This window comes from Aedes albopictus, chromosome 3 (assembly GCF_035046485.1).
Source record: "Aedes albopictus strain Foshan chromosome 3, AalbF5, whole genome shotgun sequence".
Lineage (NCBI taxonomy): Eukaryota > Metazoa > Arthropoda > Insecta > Diptera > Culicidae > Aedes > Aedes albopictus.
In genome coordinates this window covers 1,455,013-1,474,379 of record NC_085138.1, presented here as the reverse complement: position 1 = coordinate 1,474,379, position 19,367 = coordinate 1,455,013, and the positions used below count along the sequence as shown (strand labels likewise).

The window sequence follows — 19,367 nt, the reverse complement described above, 5'->3', positions numbered from 1 at the left end:
ATATTTCTTCTCGTGAGCAGTTCTCAGTGCAAGGGGATTCCTCCTTCCTCTCGCGGATGAATGTCTTCTACTCCGGCGCGACGCGGAACGTGACCGACGGCGGCGGACGATCCATTTAAATCCCACACCGGACCGCCCTCTATCAGCACAGCATCATCAGAGTCTGCCGTCGATCGATATTAACGGGTGCCGAAAAGCAGTCATAACATTAAATATTAAAGCATTAGTAGACGAATGACGGTCCACCACCGCGCGGTCGGGTCGGGTCTACCTCTCTCTCTCTCTGTGTCTCTGTCTCTGTATCTCTCGCTGCTCACTTCATCCCACTACTCGCGGATGCCCGAAATCACCAAGGAAACAATTGCAACATTTTATGCCAACGCGACCGCTGGCGTGCGTAGGTTTATTGGCGTGGGATGGAGCAAACTGGATTTTGCTTCAAAGATAGCTTTAAAAATATGAGATCTCTGGCGAATGTAGGCATTCTCTTGGGTTTGCTTGGATAATTTGGTTTTTCAATATCTGATATTCATTATGTAAATATTGTTTGGAGCTCAAGGATGGAGTAAACTGGTCTAACAAGTTCAAATGTTTCTGAATGTGACCTTAGCCTTTTTATTGTGGTGTAGTATCAATACACATTGAATTAAGAGAGCATCGAGGAGCCTACCCCTTTGCAGTTCTAGGTGTTCCCGCATGCTTGGATTTGTTGGGACTTTGCTGTCAACCAAATTACTCCCAAAGGATATGTAGAAACAAATGGAGACGCTTGGTTTTTTATGGATATATTCAGCCGTTCTACGCCCAATTGTCCCATGTTAAATGGGAATTCCATATAACATGGGACAATTATGCGTAGAACGGCAGTATTGCTCCTGTAGAAATGGCATTTGGAATCACATCCGTGATTACATCAAAGTTTCAAATCGCTAAAGAAATCGAAAGTGCCTCAATTTTTAAAATGTTTTCATGATGGCTTATCTAACAAATATTATTTAGGTACTGTAAGTTAGAGGTTTCCAAACTTGTTTGCTGTTGCCAAGCGTTAAAAACACAAATAAACTGCAAAAACTAAGCAAACCCAAATTAGGCGTGATTAATCGGCCACTGCCCTTTTCGGCATTTCCTAATGCAGCAAAAGAAGATTCATTCTGCTTTTTTTCGGGATTCCTCCAGGGGGTTCATAAAAGATTCTTTCTGAGATTTTATCCGGGAATTCTCTTGGCGATTATTCAAGGAATTCGTTCCGAGATTGTTCAAAGAGTTCCTTATGAGATTTCTCTCGAATATCCTGTACGAACTCCGTTCAGAGTTCCTTTTTTTTCGAAAGTCTTCGGAAGTTTTATTTTCATTTGGGATTCCAAGAAGAAATTCCCAGATAGTAATATTACAAGACAATTCACACCATCTTCAGCCAGAGGCTGCACAGACTGAACACATTACTTACACTAGACGACAGACAACAGAGCACACATATAAACACAGAACACCTAGTGACCCAGTGATCAATTTTTCGTTTGACGAAAAGTTTCCACCAACTGGAGCGGCTTACAATACGCCCAGACGACTGCCGTCGCTAACCGCATGGTACGAAGCTCACCATTGGTGTGACTAATGGAGGAAACTCTAAATAAACTCTTAGGATATGTTTACGAATATGTTGAAAGAGTTCCTAAAGCAAGTCCTGTCGGAATTAAGGAACTTCTGCAGTAATTCCATAATGAATTACATTGAAAACTCCCGGAAGAACGTCTTCTGAAACTCCTGGGGAATTTCCGCAAGTAATGCCAGAGAGAATTCTAGAACGAACTTCCGGAAGAAATCCAGAAGAATTTGTTAACATTTCAGAAGGAATTCCTGAAGGATCTGGCATTACTTTCAAGGACAAACGTCTCGAAATCTCGCTTCTACAGTGCATTAGAACTTCAGACGCACAAATATCTAGAAGGAAGCTTCAAACAACAGTGCATTTTATGATTCTGTTCTAGCTCATTTGTAATAAGCTTAAAATGATAAGATCGAGAGCGGTGGTTTTGTTTTTTTTTTAATTTGTGAGCTCGAAATCGTGTGTAGGTGCCAAAGTCGGCCATTGTGGCGGCCATTTTGGGATCCTAACAGGTCTTTCCTTAAAGTTCTTGAAGGAATTTTGAAAGGATTTCCTGGTTGATTCCCACAACAATGCGAATGGAAAATTTTCAGAAAAGAAAACTCATGAATTAATAGCGTAAAGAGTTCCTGTTGGAACCCCATAAGAAGTTCCTGGAAGAATCCTGCAAGAGTTTCTTGGAGGAGTCTCGGAAGGTTTTTCTGATGGACCCCAGAAAAAAGTCTGGAAGGAATCCGAGAAGGAACTCCTAGAGAAATCACAGAATGAACACCTAACTAAAACTATCCAGCTATCCAGCTAACACCTAACTAAAGCTATAGGCTCTCTTTACGCTTATGCGTTTTACAGTGTCCTTTTCAGGCACTGATTAAACCCGGTGTGGTATGGGCTATGAGCTCTCGTTGCGCTTATGCGTTCATTCCCCCTTCTTGGGTACACCTTCCTATTTCATCACCTTTCCCTTTCCTAATCCCATTCCATCCCAAGTCCCATTCTCCCTCAGGTAAATGATGAAATGGGCTTATATGTATGGCGATGGCACAAATCTCCCAAATGGAGGATAACGTGTCTCTGGAGCCGGCCTTCTGATAACTAAAGCTATTCAGAAATGCATCCCAAAAAAGAACTCCTGGAAAACCCTCATAAAAACATCCTGGATGAATCTCAAAGGGAACTCCTGAACACGAATCTTAGAAAGACACGACACTATCATTGTTGTTTACGATCGAATCCGAACTTTTTAACGTAAAACGTGCCCAATTCACGCAAACCGAATGGAAAACGGATTCAAACGATTCAAAAACTTTTCGGAAAAATATCCTAAATGAAATACAGAAAAAAAATCCTGGAGCAATTTTAAATGGTACTCCTGGAGGGATTATACTTGGAACTCTTGAAAGAAAAAATTCCCTGAGGAATTTCGGAAAGAATCTCAGACGGAACATTTGATGAAATATCAGAAGAAAATCCTGGAAGAAAACCTGAAGGAAAGCTTATGAAGAGATTCCAGAACTCCTGCTAGATCTTAATTGAAAATCCTTGAAGAAGAACCTCGTGGAATAATATCAGAAAGAGTTCTTGAAAGGTTTCTCAGAAGGAACTCCAGAAAAAAATTTCAAAAAGAACACTGCTAAAAGCAACTTCTCGAGAAATCCCAGAAACAGTTCTTCAGAAATTCCAGATTCCCTCCAGAATTTTCATCTGAGATTCCTTGAAGAGCTCATTATGCAATTTATTTAGTGATTCCACTAGGAATTCCGGAGTTTTTTTTTTCTAAGTTTCATCCAGTTGTTGTTTCAGTGATTCCTCCAGGAGCTTCTTCTGAGATTCATCCAGGAGCTCATTGTTGTTTACGTGATTCATCTAACAGTTCTTTTAAGCTTTCTCTTCATATTCAGCGATTTATATAGAAAAACCTTCAAGGATTCCTCCAACAAATTCTTGTAGGATTCTTCCAAGAACTTCTTCTGGGATTTCTCAAGAAATTCGTTCCGGGATTTTCAACCAGGAAATTCCCAGGAAATTTCTATAGATTTTCTTAAGTACTGCAATTACTTCAGGAGTACCCCATGAAAATCCTCCAGGAGTTTTTTAAAGGAATTCTTCTATGAAAATCTTATCTAATTACTGCAGGGCTTTCTTGAGAAATACCTAAAAAAATATTATGGGACTTCTCCTGCAGTTTTGTAAGGGTTTCCTTCTGGGTTTCCTTTAGTAGTTATGCCAATAGTACTACTTGAAAATTTCTTCTTATAATCCCAGAAAGAAACTTCCATCTTAGAAATAACTACTAAAGTAATCCCTAGAAGATTCTTACATGGATTTCTCGAAAAAAAAATTCTGGACGAATCTCAGAAGGAACTTGTAGAGAAATCCCGGCAGGAATGTATGAAGCCCTTATGGAGTCGCTGAAGGAAACCCAGATGGAATCATTTCAGAATCTCAGAAAAAAAAACTCCTGGTAAATACCAGATAGAAGTTTAGAAGGATTTCTGAAGCGACACCGCTCAAACGTCAAAATTTTCTGTGAGAGTAAGCAGGCCAGCATAAATTTGTGCATACCTGACATCGTAATAAATACCTACTTGAGGATATTATCACATTTCATATGTGCATTTTGGCTGAATAAAGCAATATTTTTTCGGGAGTGGCTAAAAACCAGTCAAAACTGGAAATTTCCAACAGTTGATCCACTATACCATAACAGAAGTGAATGAGTTAGCTTTATAGACATTACTAGTAATAAGTTCTATGATCAATGATTATTTTTTTATCCTGGCTACGAGAACTAGAGTACTGTTTTGAAAGGTTTGAATGATCTTCGAAACGTTTCAAAACGCCTGAGGCATTGCGCCCCATCAAGAGAAAAGTGTCTAGCAGCGTAAAAAACTGTTTCAGGCTGTACGGTTTCTATCCCAGAAACCATATGCCCCTCATAAGAGGGTCATTTAACATTTGTTCAATGGCGCGAAAGTTGCAAAAGAGCACAAGGCAGCCGAACTTACTTCTTTCACTTGTGCTTACAAGAAGCAGAATACAGTGATAGACATTTATAGCCAAGGCCCAAACATTTTCAAAAAAGTGTCAGGAAACTCATGCAAAAGATTTTAGATAAAACTTTTTTATGTCAGTGATAGTATATCTAGTACAGTTTTAAGAAAAAGTGATTCATCACACTTACATATATACTGAAACAAAAACGAGGGTAAAACCCCTTCAAATGTCATTTATTCCCTAGACATTCGTTTAGCCGAAATGAATGAAAAATTGGTTTTCAATAGGATTTTTGTAATTTCATGAGTGTACTTATTTCGAGGATATTTTTTTTCCTCATCTGTAGAGCCTTTTAACCACTGCGTCCATTGTTTAGGAATATTGTGGTATGACCCATATTTAATTTGGTGCTAGTCAAGTATCCTGTCACAATTGAGCTGTGATGGACAATGGTTGATGTAACACCTGACCCCAACTAGGCACAACTCGTTTTATAAAGTTTATTATCCTGTTGGGATTACTCTCCAAATTTCCAAGGGCTCTAGAAACCCTTTACCAAATATCGCCAATCTGTGATGGTACAGCACTCCGCAGTTGCAGAGTAAATACTCGGCAGTTTCGTTTTCCGTTTGACAGAAACGACACTCGGAGGATTTGATTTTTCCAATCTTACTTAGATGATATTTACTCGGGCAGTGGCCAGTAGGCCGTCCCTATTTTTGCAAAAGTTTAAAATGTTAAAAGTTCAATATTGCAAAACGATCGTTTTGGCTAAAAAACCATCATGCTAAAATTTGAAGTCCGTATCTCAAGGCTAAGTGGTCCCCTACGGGCTCTAAAGTTCTCAAAAATTGTATGGGGTCAAAAAAATCATGAAATTGTTTCGACGAAAAAAATACACTAGGGGGATTCACTAAACAGCGTATACTGATTAAACTGATTAAACGTCGCGATCACCAAGGCAATCTTTGATTATTTCATACGCAAAATCATGAAACATTTCAAATAAGCAGAAAATCATGGCTTACGCAGCAATTTAATCTGTTTAGTGAGTACCCCTACTATTCTACTAGAATCGGTGATTTTAGGACCCTAAAGGGCCAAAAATGTGCTCAGAATTGCGATATCTCTTTTCGTTTTTGAGTTATTGACGAAAAACTACCTCAAAATGAACATTTTGATAATTTTTTTGAGATCCCTGAGGGAACCTTCCATATTTTGTCCGATAACTCAAAAACGAAAAGAGATATCGCAATTCTGACCACATTTTTGGCCCTTTAGGGTCCTAAAATCACCGATTCTAGTAGAATAGTGTATTTTTTTCGTCGAAAAAATTTCATGATTTTTTTTGACCCCATACAATTTTTGAGAACTTTAGAGCCCGTGGGGGACCACTTAGCCTTGAGATACGGACTTCAAATTAAGGCATGATGGTTTTTTAGCCAAAACGATCGTTTTGCAATATTGAACTTTTAACATTTCCAACTTTTGCAAAAATAGGGACGGCCTAGTGGCCAGTCATCAGATCAGTAATTACCCTGAGATCTCTTTTGTTTAGATTCAGTATGGACCTGGCTTTTTCTGCACTGGGTTTTATGAACCTTTTTGCTTGCTTGGATTTATCTGTGGCATTCCAATTAGATTCTACCGTGGACATTTCCCAAGTTTTTAGTTTCATCCGAAGAGCACACTCAGGAACGCCACAGAAAGGTTCAGGGCCTACAAAGCTTGATGCCGCACCCTGTCTAGCTAAATTGTCGGCGTTTTCATTTCCGAGAATTCCACAATGACCGGACACCCAGTATAAAGTTACCTCGTTCCTACTGGCCAATTGCATCAGAGAAATAATGCATTCCCACACTAGCTTTGATTGACACGTGAAAGCTTTTAGCGCATTTAGAGCCGCCTGACTGTCCGAAAAAATAGAGATCTTGGCAAACCTATAATTTCTTTTCAGACAAATGTTAGCACACTCTAAAATGGCTTGAACTTCCGCTTGAAATACAGTGGGACTGCATCCCATTGGTATAGCTTTACTGATAGCGGGGCCGAAAACACCAGCTCCAGTATTTTCCCCCATCTTGGACCCATCTGTATAAAATACAATAGAACCTGGACGTAAACTTGGCCCATCAGCATCCCAAACATAGCGACATGGTTTCACCACTTTGAAGGGAATCATAGTTGGTCTTCGTTATCATCCAATCTTCTACTGTTTTGATGTCCATGTTTAATTTGAAGTCTTTGATGATCCTCAAATGTCCAGCAAGATCGCCGTCTAGAACTTTATTGTAATGTATAAACTGCAGGGCACTTTTTGCCGTTTGTAGTTTAACAAATTGATGCAATGGCAGTAAATTGAGAAGGGCATCCAAAGCATCTGATGGAGTGCTTTTCATTGCTCCTGTCATAGATATACAAGCAAGTCTTTGTAGCTTACTTAGCTTCTTTTGACAGGTTACCTCATTTGTTTTGGGCCACCAAACAAGTGAAGCATAAGTAATCTTACCTTGGCTTGAAACGATTTCTCAATTTTGCTAACTAGCGACTTTAGTGTAGAATTAGCTATAAGTTAAAATACACATAAATATAAACAAAAAAAAAAAACTAGCGACTTTTCGAGGATATGCCCCAAGGCATTTAGTTTATGACATGTTAGCAAGATAATTGACCTTAAAAGTTTATTCATTTGTGAAATTCTAGGAAATATTACCAAAAAAATGTCACAATAAGGAGAAACGATTATAAATTAATTTATTGAGGGAAATTCTTCTTTCTGCTAGATTAGCAGTTTTTAAAATATAGCACAGAATTATTGTTGGTAATGTTTAAATTATTGCATAAAATGTTTTGAGAAAATAAGGTATAAAAATTTCTGCTGGTTAAACATCGAACTAGGATTGATAAAAACTAAAATGTGTAGTAATAAAGACGTTTCCTGATGCTTCTGAAGTATAACTGTATAATACTAGCATTACTAAATGAACTAGAAGACTGCCAAGCGAAAGAACTACAAGAAGAGTCGGTATTTTTAAACCCTGTTTATTTGAAAGCAGATGCTCATACAAAAATGCATGTGACCCTTGGCTTATTTCATTCAATCTGAAGAAATATATTATAAACAGTGCTGAAAAATTCATTTCGTTATATCTAAATTCAATCACCTACAGCTCATTTTAGAAGCTGAACCTGAGAATATGGTATATGAAAAACTTGTGCAGCTAGACCAGTTCTGCTAGAAAGTCACGGAAAAATTGCTATTTTTCAAATATTTAGGGTAAATGTCACGGACTATCTTTGAAAAATGCCAAATGATATTCACGGTGAATATCATTTAGCATTTTTCAAAGGTAGTCTGTGACATTTACCTTAAATATTCGAAAAATATGGGGTTTTCCGTGACTTTATAGGAGAACTGGTCTAGCCGCACAAGTTTTTCATACATCCTATTCTCAGGTTCAGCTTCTAAAATTAGCTGTAGGCGATTGAATTTAGATATGACGAAATGAAATTTTCAACACTGATTATAAATGAGTCTATGATTTGAACCACGTTCATTTTAACATGATTTATTTGAAAAGAACGTCTAAATTATGAAACAAGTAGTTCATGTTAGAAATTTGAATACTTTGGTTGCCATTTCTCAAAATGTGAGGCGTCCAATGTATGTTATTTCAGCCAGAATGCAGTCTCGCAGATACTGGGAGCTATTAAAACACGTAATAGTAGTTGTAGGAAAACTAGCTAACGCGAAATTACTTTCGGACTGGTTTCAAGAAAAACTAATCTGATGTAAACAAAGCATAAACTTTTGCACCGATGACAGCATAAAGCATAGAAAAAAAATCGCAAACTGTCAAACGCAAATAAAGTTGTGCGAGATGATGCGAATAGAGTTGTGCGAGGTAATGTGAAGCGAGATGTGAAGCGTTATGCAAATGCTTGATCACGCTAATATTATACTACTCCGCTGTTACGTTTAAATGGAGTTATATTTTACGATGCAATCTACGTTGTACTTGGTATTTGAAGTATGCAATAAAATTGCAGCTTTTATAAAACTGAGTGGTTGTTTATTTACTAATATTTCAGATTGTATTGCTCGAATATATGCAATTAGTTCGAAAGCTAAACTTTTACTCAAAAACAAATTTGTGTGTAATAGATAAGATGTAAAATGCCAAGTTTGCGTTTCCAGAAACGCATTGGAACGCAAACTTCGACCGGACGTCGACTCGATAGAAGCTGGTGTGTGTGTGTGAGAGATTTGAGGTTTGGCGTCAGCGAATCGGTCAGCAGCCCTCATTCTGTAAACGATTTTTGAAGAGCGTAGTAGTGGTTTTCTGTGCGCGGTAGTTTTTTTCATTTTCGAGTTTGTTCGACGAAGAAATACGACATGGCGCAGCCGATAGGTGAGTTTTCGGAAAGAAAATTAAAAAATGTGACCAGTTTAATGGAAACTGATAATTGTGAGAATAGTTTTCTGGAAAAAAATCTGTGTAGAATGAAAATGCATGTATTAAATAAATCTTATGCAGGACGACTGGGTACCTGCAGAATGGAAAGTAAAATGGCGGAGAAAGGAAATTCCATGTTAAAAGAAAACGTAATCTTCTAATTCAATACAGGACGTGTGGGTACCTGTAAAGTAAACTATATAAATGCTGGACGTGTGGGTACCAGCAAATAATTTCAATGCAGGACGTGTGGGTACCTGCATACACAATATGTATGACAAAAGAGTAATGCAGAATGAGATGCTGGACGCGTGGGTACCAGCAATGCAATTCAATATAATGTAAATCATTGAATGATAATGAAAAAATACGGGACAAGTGGGTATTTGTATTATTAGAGTGAAAAAAAGTATTCATTTCTTTTTTTCAACTTCAAATTTGTAAATTTGAGTGCGGGCAGAACATGTTGATGCCTGTACGAAACAAGTTAACGTTTTCAAATCATAATACATAAGTAAAAAAAAAATAAAATAAGAAATCTAGAAACATTTTGATATGAATTGATTTCGTCTCGGATTTCGCTAGAGCAAATTTTGATGAAGGAATCCAAAGTTAATCAAAATTCAAGCAAGCATATCTCGTTTGTTGTTCCAGATAAACCGGTGCGTACTCGAGAACAGAAAAAGAAAGTAAAGGATTTACAACGTGAATTGGCGGAGGAAAAAGCTAAGAATGCGACTTTGACTGAAGCTCTGGAACGCAGCCTGCAGGATGCGGATTTCAACGCGGAAAATAGGTTGAGCAGCACGCGACACACAGGTCTCCAGAGCATCGAGGAATCAAAATTTTTCTCGTCCATGAACCAGCTATCTGTCGCATCTATAAGTGTACCCGAGTGCAAGGCTACGGATGGCGGTGAAATCCATCGTCAAACGTATGAAATGTGGAAAGATTTGTTAGTGGACTCACTCAAGCTCGCAGGCATAAACGATGAATCAACGAAATTCACCGTTTTGAAGGTCAAAGCTGGACCACGGTTGCTTGAGATATACAGGAACACCAAATCTCAAGAGGATGCACCAAACGAGGAAACCGAACCGTTTTCCAATGCGTTGCATCGTCTCAAAACGTACTTCGGTTCCGGATCGGATCTAATGTTGATGAGACGCAGATTGGCAGTAATGACACAACAACCGGAGGAATCAGACCTTAACTTCATCATACGAGTCGGGTCAACGGCCCGTTTGTGCGAGTTTGATGGCGAAAAGGAGTTTGAGGAAATCGTGTCAACGGTAGCGGAGCAGGCTAGGAGCCGAGAGGTTCGTACTACTGCCCTTAAGTTGCTAAGTCGCAAAGGCACCTTCATCGATCTTGTGGACAAAGTGCGCGAAATTGAGACCATCCGGCTCAATGAGGAGTATGTATTGCGCAGACATGGTAATGCAGAGCCAACTTTAGTAGCACCCGTCCAAGCAGCATCCGGTTGGGGCGCACTACGTCAGCAACGTTATTCAGGAAGTTTCTCTTCTCGTGGAAAACGTGGAGGCTTCCAGCGGGGAGCCGCTGCTCATCGTGGTGTATGGCGTGGCAATCGTGGCAGACAGTCGTATACCGGAGGCTCATACAGTGGAACGAATTTTCAAAACCACCAAATCAGAAGCGGCCATCCACGTGCCGGACGATGCTGGCGATGTGGTGGCGTGTACCACGCAGTTGAAGACTGTACGGCCAAGGACAAGATCTGCGACAGGTGTGGACGTCTTGGGCACATTAAAAGAGTGTGTTCGGCATCAGTCAAGCGTCCTGCACAGGAAGAGTTGGACGAACCTCCTGGTAAGATTGCTGCTGTTGAGAAATCTGAAGAAATGAAGGATGAAGAACCGGTGAGTGAAATTGATAAAATTAACTAAATAGTTTAATGACAACTACAGTTAACTATATGTACTTATTTGAGAACATTATTCAGTTACATTTACTTTTACACATGCTGAATGTGATTACCGTTCAAGGTTAATATTTCATGAATTCGACAATGAGCTTAAATCAATGATTTTTTTTACAATATCTCAAATGATATAGTGAATTATTATTGTTTTTTTTTAACAAGTTAAGTTACCTATGAATGGATATGACAGTCTGTATGAATTTGAATGCTATTGAAGCAGTATTATTTTGAATGATATGTAATACATGTATAACTACATTACAACAGGAAATAAAATCGGAAGAGATTAAAACGACACAAGAACTCAAGCGAATACATCCGACATCCGAAATCCTTGGGGAACCCTCCACAAGTTCTGTACAGCGGTCCAGTCCCTGCTCTCCGGCTAGCGTGTTGCTGGACGATTCCACACTCGATGCTAAAAGAATCGATAGTGTAAGTTTAAAAAAAAAAAGAAAAGTATAGTCAATGAAGTTTGTGTTATTACTTAACTTTGTAGGTTGGACAAACGATTGCGTCCACAGAAGCGATGATTATGGCTACCGTAGCTGGTCTAGAGTGCTCGTTCTTGATAGATTCCGGAGCCGAAGTGAACACCTTCACCCCTATGTTGTTCGAGCAATTATTATCAAATCCGAGGTATCATAACGAAGTGTTCAACGTTAAACATGAAACGGATCGGCCATTGAGAGCCTACGCCACGACTGGAAACATTCAGGTGTTGGCGACCTTCCATGCCTATTTGCATATTTCGGACGAACGACCCACGCTGCTAGAAAAGTTTTATGTCGTAAAGGACAGTCGAGCACTGTTGGGCAGGGCTACGGCATGCCGATATAGTGTTCTCATGCTTGGACTGAAGGTTCCAATCAATCAGCACTCTACGGAACAAGAGAGGATTCTACAGGCAGGAGAGATCGGCGCAATCGAAGCAAGTGAAGCCTTCCCGAAGTTCAATGTCCCTCCTGTAAAAATATATTACGACAAAACAAAGCCACCTTGCAGGAATGTGTTTGTAAATGTTCCCTTGGCAGTGAAACCATTAGTGGAAAAGCGACTGCAAGATCTGGTTTCAGCAGACATCATTGAAAGAGTAACGGACGGGATGGATACATCATTCTGCTCGTCAATGCTGGTGGTGCCCAAAGGGAAGGAGGATATTCGATTAGTAATCGATCTGAGAGGTCCAAACAGATACATACATCGAAATCCATTTGCAATGCCAACCCTGGAGAAAATTTTAGCTGAGCTGGACGGAGCGACCTGGTTTTCAACGATCGATCTCTCTAACGCGTTTTTCCATATTGAACTTGATGAAGAATCGAGGCACCTTACAAACTTTTTCACGGAATATGGAATGTTTAGATGCGTTAGATTACCATTCGGATTATGCAATGCACCAGATTTGTTCCAAGAAACCCTACAACGGAAGGTTTTGGGAGATTGCGAAGGGTGCAAAAATTTTCTTGATGACGTCCTCGTATTCGGTCGCACGAAAGAAGAACATGATGCAAATTTGAAGAAAGTCCTAGAGTGCTTGGCTAACCACAATGTAAAGCTGAATCATGATAAATGTGTGTTTGGCAGTCAATCGGTCAAGTTCATAGGATTTAACTTGACTCCAGATGGATGGCAAGTCGACGATGACAAGGTGGCAGCCATTCGAGATTTTCGAAAACCAGAAAGCTGTTCTGAAGTGAAAAGTTTTCTGGGCTTGATAACATTCGTGGACAAATTTATCATCCACCGAGCGGCGAAGACTGCTTATTTGCGTGCATTGGCTACATCGGATGTATTTTATTGGACTGAAAACGAGGAGAACGAGTTTACATACCTGAAAGAGGATGCATTAAAGTACATCAGGCGCCTAGGATACTACAGCCCAAACGATGCCATCGAATTGTTTGTTGATGCTGCACCAACAGGACTAGGAGCGGTTCTGGTTCAGCGTGACTCAACTAACACTCCTAGGGTTGTCGCATGCGCATCGAAAGTTCTCACTCTACCAGAACAACGATATCCGCAAACCCAGAAGGAAGCTTTAGCTGTCGTTTGGGGAGTGGAAAGATTCAGCTTCTATCTACTGGGAAGAACATTCGAGATCCGAACAGACGCTGAAGCGAACCAGTACATTTTTAATCCAAGCCACCGACTAGGAAAGAGAGCAGTGTCCCGGGCGGAAGGCTGGGCCCTAAGACTTCAGCCATACGATTTTACGATTCGTCGTGTGCCTGGTGACGAGAACATTGCCGATGTTCTGTCCCGTCTGATACCTGAGACACAGGGAACGGAACCTTTCGACAATAATGACGAGAAGCACTTCTTGTACGCACTGGACTCTGGAGCAATGGAGCTAACTTGGAATGAGATCGAAATTGTATCTGAGGATGATAAAGAGCTGGAGTTAGTTCGAGAAGCTTTGAAGACGAAAATATGGTAAGATTATTTAATTTGACTAAATTTAAGTAAAATTAGCAATTACATTATTTAACAGGCCGAATTGTTTGCGATCCTTTGAAGCTCACAAAAAAGTTTTGCACTGCTTGGGATCGTTAGTGTTCAAAGATGAGCGTATCGTTCTCCCAAAAGCACTACGTTCAACGGCACTTCAGTCTGCGCATGGTGGTCATGTTGGCGAAATGGCCATGAAACGAATTATGAGGCAATTCTTTTGGTGGCCTAAGATGTCTGCAGAAGTATCAAAATTCGTCAAGAACTGCGATATATGTGCCATGCTCTCCAAACGCAATCCACCAGTACCTCTAAAATCAAGAGAAATGCCAGATGGCCCATGGGAAATAATACAGATTGATTTTGTGAATGTTCCCAATTTCGGCACGGGTGAATTTCTGGTGGTCGTCGACATCTATTCGCGCTATCTAACTGTAGTGGAGATGAAGGCAATGGATGCGACAAGTACGAATGCGGCCCTACATGCTGTGTTCCAAACGTGGGGATTACCAGTGATTATGCAGAGCGATAACGGGCCTCCTTTCCAGAGCTCAACTTTCAATACCTTCTGGGAAGAAAAGGGAGTTATAATACGCAAAGCCATACCACTGAGTCCCCAGTCCAACGGCGCGGTCGAGAGACAGAACCAGGGAGTAATTAAGACGTTGGCGGCATCAAAATTGGAAGGGAAGAATTGGCGTATGGCTTTGCAGGAATATGTGCACCGCCATAATACCCTGATTCCTCATTCAAGATTGGGAGTAACTCCGTTTGAATTAATGACGGGTTGGAAATACCGTGGGTTCTTCCCCAGTCTTTGGCGAGATTGCGAACATAACTCTATAGATCCAATTGATGTTCGAGAACGCGATGCAGTAACAAAGCTTTCTAGCAAAAAGTACGCGGACACTACCCGAGGGGCGAAAGATTCGAATATCGCTGTTGGTGATATTGTATTGTTGGCCCAGCAACGGAAGAGCAAAACCGACCCAACATTCTCATCCGAACGCTACAGAGTGATTGCCAAAGAAGGTCCTAAAGTGGTGGTCATGAGTAAAACCGGAGTTCAGTACGCGAGGAATGTGAGAGACATCAAAGCCGCACCAGAACTTCACGACGCAGATGAGCAAGCTGACGGGGAGGCCTTCGAACACTCTGGAAATGCAGACTTGGACCTAAGCGAATGCACCGACAGCACGGGAGTCCCGAATCCTACGCGACGAGAGCCTCTTGCTACATCAGAAGCTGCTTGTTCCTCGGCTCCAGCACTCATTTGTCCACAGCCGCGAATCCTTCGTGATAGAGATGACATCAAACGACCACGTAAGTTTGATGATTTTGTTTGTTGCGTTTTTCATTGACTGCTCCGTGGGACCGAACTACGTACTCATGGATGGATGGAACTACGGAACTTCTATACTTCGAATGTCAAGGTTGAATCACTCGAAAAAATTGACATGCTGAGTTTTTTTTTTTTTCTTTGTCTACTATAAAAAAACACGAATTGTTTCACCTAAAAATAAAGAGAAGTACTGATTATTGGAATTTCATTGTGTTATTACCTTTCACTACGATGGGAAGAGTAGAGGAGGGAAAAGATGTAGGAAAACTAGCTAACGCGAAATTACTTTCGGACTGGTTTCAAGAAAAACTAATCTGATGTAAACAAAGCATAAACTTTTGCACCGATGACAGCATAAAGCATAGAAAAAAAATCGCAAACTGTCAAACGCAAATAAAGTTGTGCGAGATGATGCGAATAGAGTTGTGCGAGGTAATGTGAAGCGAGATGTGAAGCGTTATGCAAATGCTTGATCACGCTAATATTATACTACTCCGCTGTTACGTTTAAATGGAGTTATATTTTACGATGCAATCTACGTTGTACTTGGTATTTGAAGTATGCAATAAAATTGCAGCTTTTATAAAACTGAGTGGTTGTTTATTTACTAATATTTCAGATTGTATTGCTCGAATATATGCAATTAGTTCGAAAGCTAAACTTTTACTCAAAAACAAATTTGTGTGTAATAGATAAGATGTAAAATGCCAAGTTTGCGTTTCCAGAAACGCATTGGAACGCAAACTTCGACCGGACGTCGACTCGATAGAAGCTGGTGTGTGTGTGTGAGAGATTTGAGGTTTGGCGTCAGCGAATCGGTCAGCAGCCCTCATTCTGTAAACGATTTTTGAAGAGCGTAGTAGTGGTTTTCTGTGCGCGGTAGTTTTTTTCATTTTCGAGTTTGTTCGACGAAGAAATACGACAGTAGTAAACGCTGTAATTAATGCAAGTTAAACTACCATACAATTTAAATTTAGAATCTGGAATCATTAGAATAAAGGAACCTATGTATTTTTGACACTTTCTGATAAAACTACGTCAAATTGATAACCATTGACATGAGTGTGTTCGTTAACAACTACTTAGTGTCAGCTGCTCACTATGCACAAAAAATATTATACCTCTAGGTATTCACTAAACAGACTAAACTGCTGCGTAAGCCATGATTTTCTGCTTATTTGGAATGTTTCATGATTTTGCAAATGAGATAATTAAAGATTGCCTTGGTGATCGCAACGTTTAATCAGTTTAATCAGTATACGCTGTTAAGTGAGTCCCCCTATTATCAATTGTAATTAGATTAACTGAGTTCCAAATAGTCGCAGTCCTTCTGTGAACCTCATTGTGATCCTTGTTCACCCTTGGTGATCCGGTCATTGGTTGTGATTACACGTCTCAATCTCTTTTAATGTTCATCATTGTTTAATCGACAAATATATCAATAATAAAACAATGAGAGAAATTTTTATATTTTTGGGAACTTTACACTAGTCAAGAAAAATGCATGAAAGTTGAAACAAGTTTTGTTTTCTCATTGTCTCATTGACAGGTCTTTACCCAATAAGCCAATGATGATTGTAAGAAGAACATCAAGTGAATTTGCCTGATGTTCATCACTTTTAGATAATCTAAGGTTTACGATAAGTAGCTATTAGACTATATTTCATTTTCTTCTGCAGGGCTCATATGTATTTCGCAAACATGCATGCTTTCCTGTGCACGCTTGCGGCCGTTTTATGCTGAATCGGACAAAAGAAACACCAGCCAGCAGAGGAAAGACGACTCCCTACGAGCGGAGAGCAGTGTATGCGGGTGCGCCCGTCGTCGTTGCGTTGTTGGGTGGTGGGTAGAACTCGCAGCCAGGCAGCCAGTGCAATGCTTTCGTTCGTTCTGGCTGGCGCTGTGTGGGTGGGAAACATATTTTGTTTGTTATTTTAAGGCTACACACACGGTTGCACGTTCTCGGTTCGCTTCGAGTATATCGTATATCACTGAACCGAGATTTGTATTCTTCGATCGGGACTTTCTTCTTCCGCATGTCAATGAACGCACTTTTTTCCAGACTTCATATCCATTTGAGCAATTGATGCGCCTAAAACGACCACGACTGCACTAATCAACGCAAAATCGCCAAGTTTCACTTAGTAGGCCTACGACCCATTGCCACAAAGCACCAAAATAGGATACACACAAACACTTGATTTGATGGATCTCCGCTTGCTGGGATTGGCACTAACACTGATTCTTCCGTGCACCGTCTTCGATGTGCGTGATTCACAAAACTCTTTCGGATAGCCCATCGTTAATTCTAGATTGAGTTTAAATAAGGGCGAAAGTAACATGAGAGAGTTCTCTTCATCGACTCTCTCTTCTGCAAATTAGTGACAAGATGCAAATTCAATCAAACTTTTTTACAATTAGACGCTAGATGGCATCGCAACCTAGCGATTTATGACCAAAAAGTGCAACCATATCTGCATCTTGTCACTTTAATTTGAAGAAGAGAGAGTCGACGAAGAGAACTCTCTCATGTTACTTTCGCCCTTATTTAAACTCAATCTAGAATTGTCAACTACTAGAAGACAAATTGCTCTTAAGAGCCATGTTTCAACACGACCCTAAAAATAGAACACCTGCTTGGATTTGGTGACCGCGGCCACGTCCTAACCACCGCAAAGACCACCGGATGGTCGACGGTTTTCGAACGCACGTACCCCGCAATCTATCGATCCGAGCAACCCATGGAATTGAGATGGGGCCATGAAGGGACGGACCAACCACCAGAGTGAAAGTTCTCCACTAGCGAAGGCCCACCTTCTTCCAACACACCAGTGTGTATCCCACTCGGGAGGAGACACGGCGGATAGCTTGTGCGAACCGTGTCGAAATCCAATTGCAACTAAACCTCTCGCATGGATTCGTCGGATCCGTCGACGAGATAGGCCTACATATACTACACACAAGTCGTTCAGTAGTCATCCAAGCCAAGGCAAACCGCGAGCGGAGCTTGTTGTGTTGTGGACGACGGCGCACGATCCAATTGGAATGTAGCTACACTACAACCATGCCGTGCCGAGGGAAGCGGTGGACATGTACACAGCAGAGCAAGGTACACATAAACATTTTAATGGGATAGATATACTGTACTGTGGGGCCCTGCACCGATGAGGCTGAGTGCGTGTTAGTGCTTGGAAGGTAGAGATGTGCAAAAGTGTAAAAAATCGTGGTAGTAATAGCGAAAGATAAAGATTAATAAATAATCAAGCAATAAAATGGGAAGAAACACTCAAATCACACAATTTCGAAACCTATAAATAGAACTTGAGATATTATTTGTGCATTGTTAGTACATTTCGTTGCTCGTTTTATTTTTGTTGTACTTCTTCCTTATTTTTTTTCTTCGTTATGCTTCTTCATTCTACTCCTTTTGAAACTAGGTTTAATTTTTTATTTTGGGTTGCTTGTGTATTCAACAAAAGCATAACATAGCATACTATAAACACTTGTAGCAATCGTGGTTGAAGTTGCAAAGATGAGCATATCCATTAGTATTGCAGATTTTGCTACTATCTACAACAACATAGACCCACTCATCTCGACCTAGCCAAGTCCTTGCAAACATTTTTATTTTATAAGTTTTACCATCAACTCAGAATGTGTCCGAATCCGAAACAGCCTTCGATAGATAATACGATGTTAAAAACAGCGATTATTCAAAAGATGTATGCCACAATCATGCTCGCTTTCTGGTAGAGATAAGCCGATCTTACGTTTGGCAGCTGTTCGATAAGATCGATAATAAAACTTATCGATCGGTTGTAAAACGACAAAAGTCAAACGTCATATCGTCTTATTCCTACCAGAAAGTGAGCACGATTGTCAATGGCGCTCGTAAATTGCTGGATAACAATATAGTATACACAGAGTTATTTTTTCCCGTTTTCACCAAACTTACTTCCACTGCTGCTTGTTCACCACAGAGGGAACTTAAAGATACCAAGATGTAAAACACTTCTCAATTTCCAAGAGCTATCCGGAATCAGAACTGGATCTGCACGACGAACTTTACACTCTCGTTTCGTTCCTCTCGTTCGGGAGGATGCGGAGAACAACAAAGTTCAAAGTTCTTCAGGTCCACAGGCATAAACTAGGAATTCAATAAGGGCAAAGGGAGGAGTTCAACCCCCAAAACCACTCCCTTGCGTATGGTATCTGACTCAAATCTGTCCAAAATTGAAAAGTGGTTTCTAAATTCTTCGGATAAAAAATATCCTTTAGCTAAGAAGACATCTTGAAGGCCGTAAAGTTGAAATGGAAGCGCGTATAGGTACATTTTTGACTCGCATCCTCAAAAGCTCGGATCTCATCAGCCACAAAACGCATAAACTTTAAAGTGCAACTCAAGGCTTATTACGAGTAAGCAAACAATGAGAAACATTGCCAGCTTGGTGTATTGTTTGGATAAAGAGATTTGTCCTTTCAGTGTTTGCAGACATTCATTGCGATGGCCATATTTGAATTCAGTAATCATCCTATTCTTCATTAGGGGCTGTCCATAAACCACGTGGTCAT

At 40.2% G+C, this 19,367-nt stretch overlaps 1 protein-coding gene across 7 annotated transcripts in view; it reads right to left on the bottom strand.

Annotated features, from left to right (window-relative positions):
• LOC109411213 (protein sprint) overlaps positions 1-17,887 on the bottom strand; it is an 84,911-nt gene extending 67,024 nt beyond the window's left edge. Inside the window, exon 1 of one of the 7 annotated variants that reach the window (XM_062855549.1) lies at positions 17,429-17,887. The gene's annotated coding sequence lies outside the window, so the exon portion shown is untranslated. Of the gene's footprint in view, positions 1-16,743; positions 16,944-16,986; positions 17,104-17,428 lie in introns of those variants that run through there. The other 6 variants (XM_019684704.3, XM_019684702.3, XM_019684700.3 and 3 more) reach the window with 6 other exon arrangements.
• Between the last annotated feature and the right edge of the window lie 1,480 nt (positions 17,888-19,367).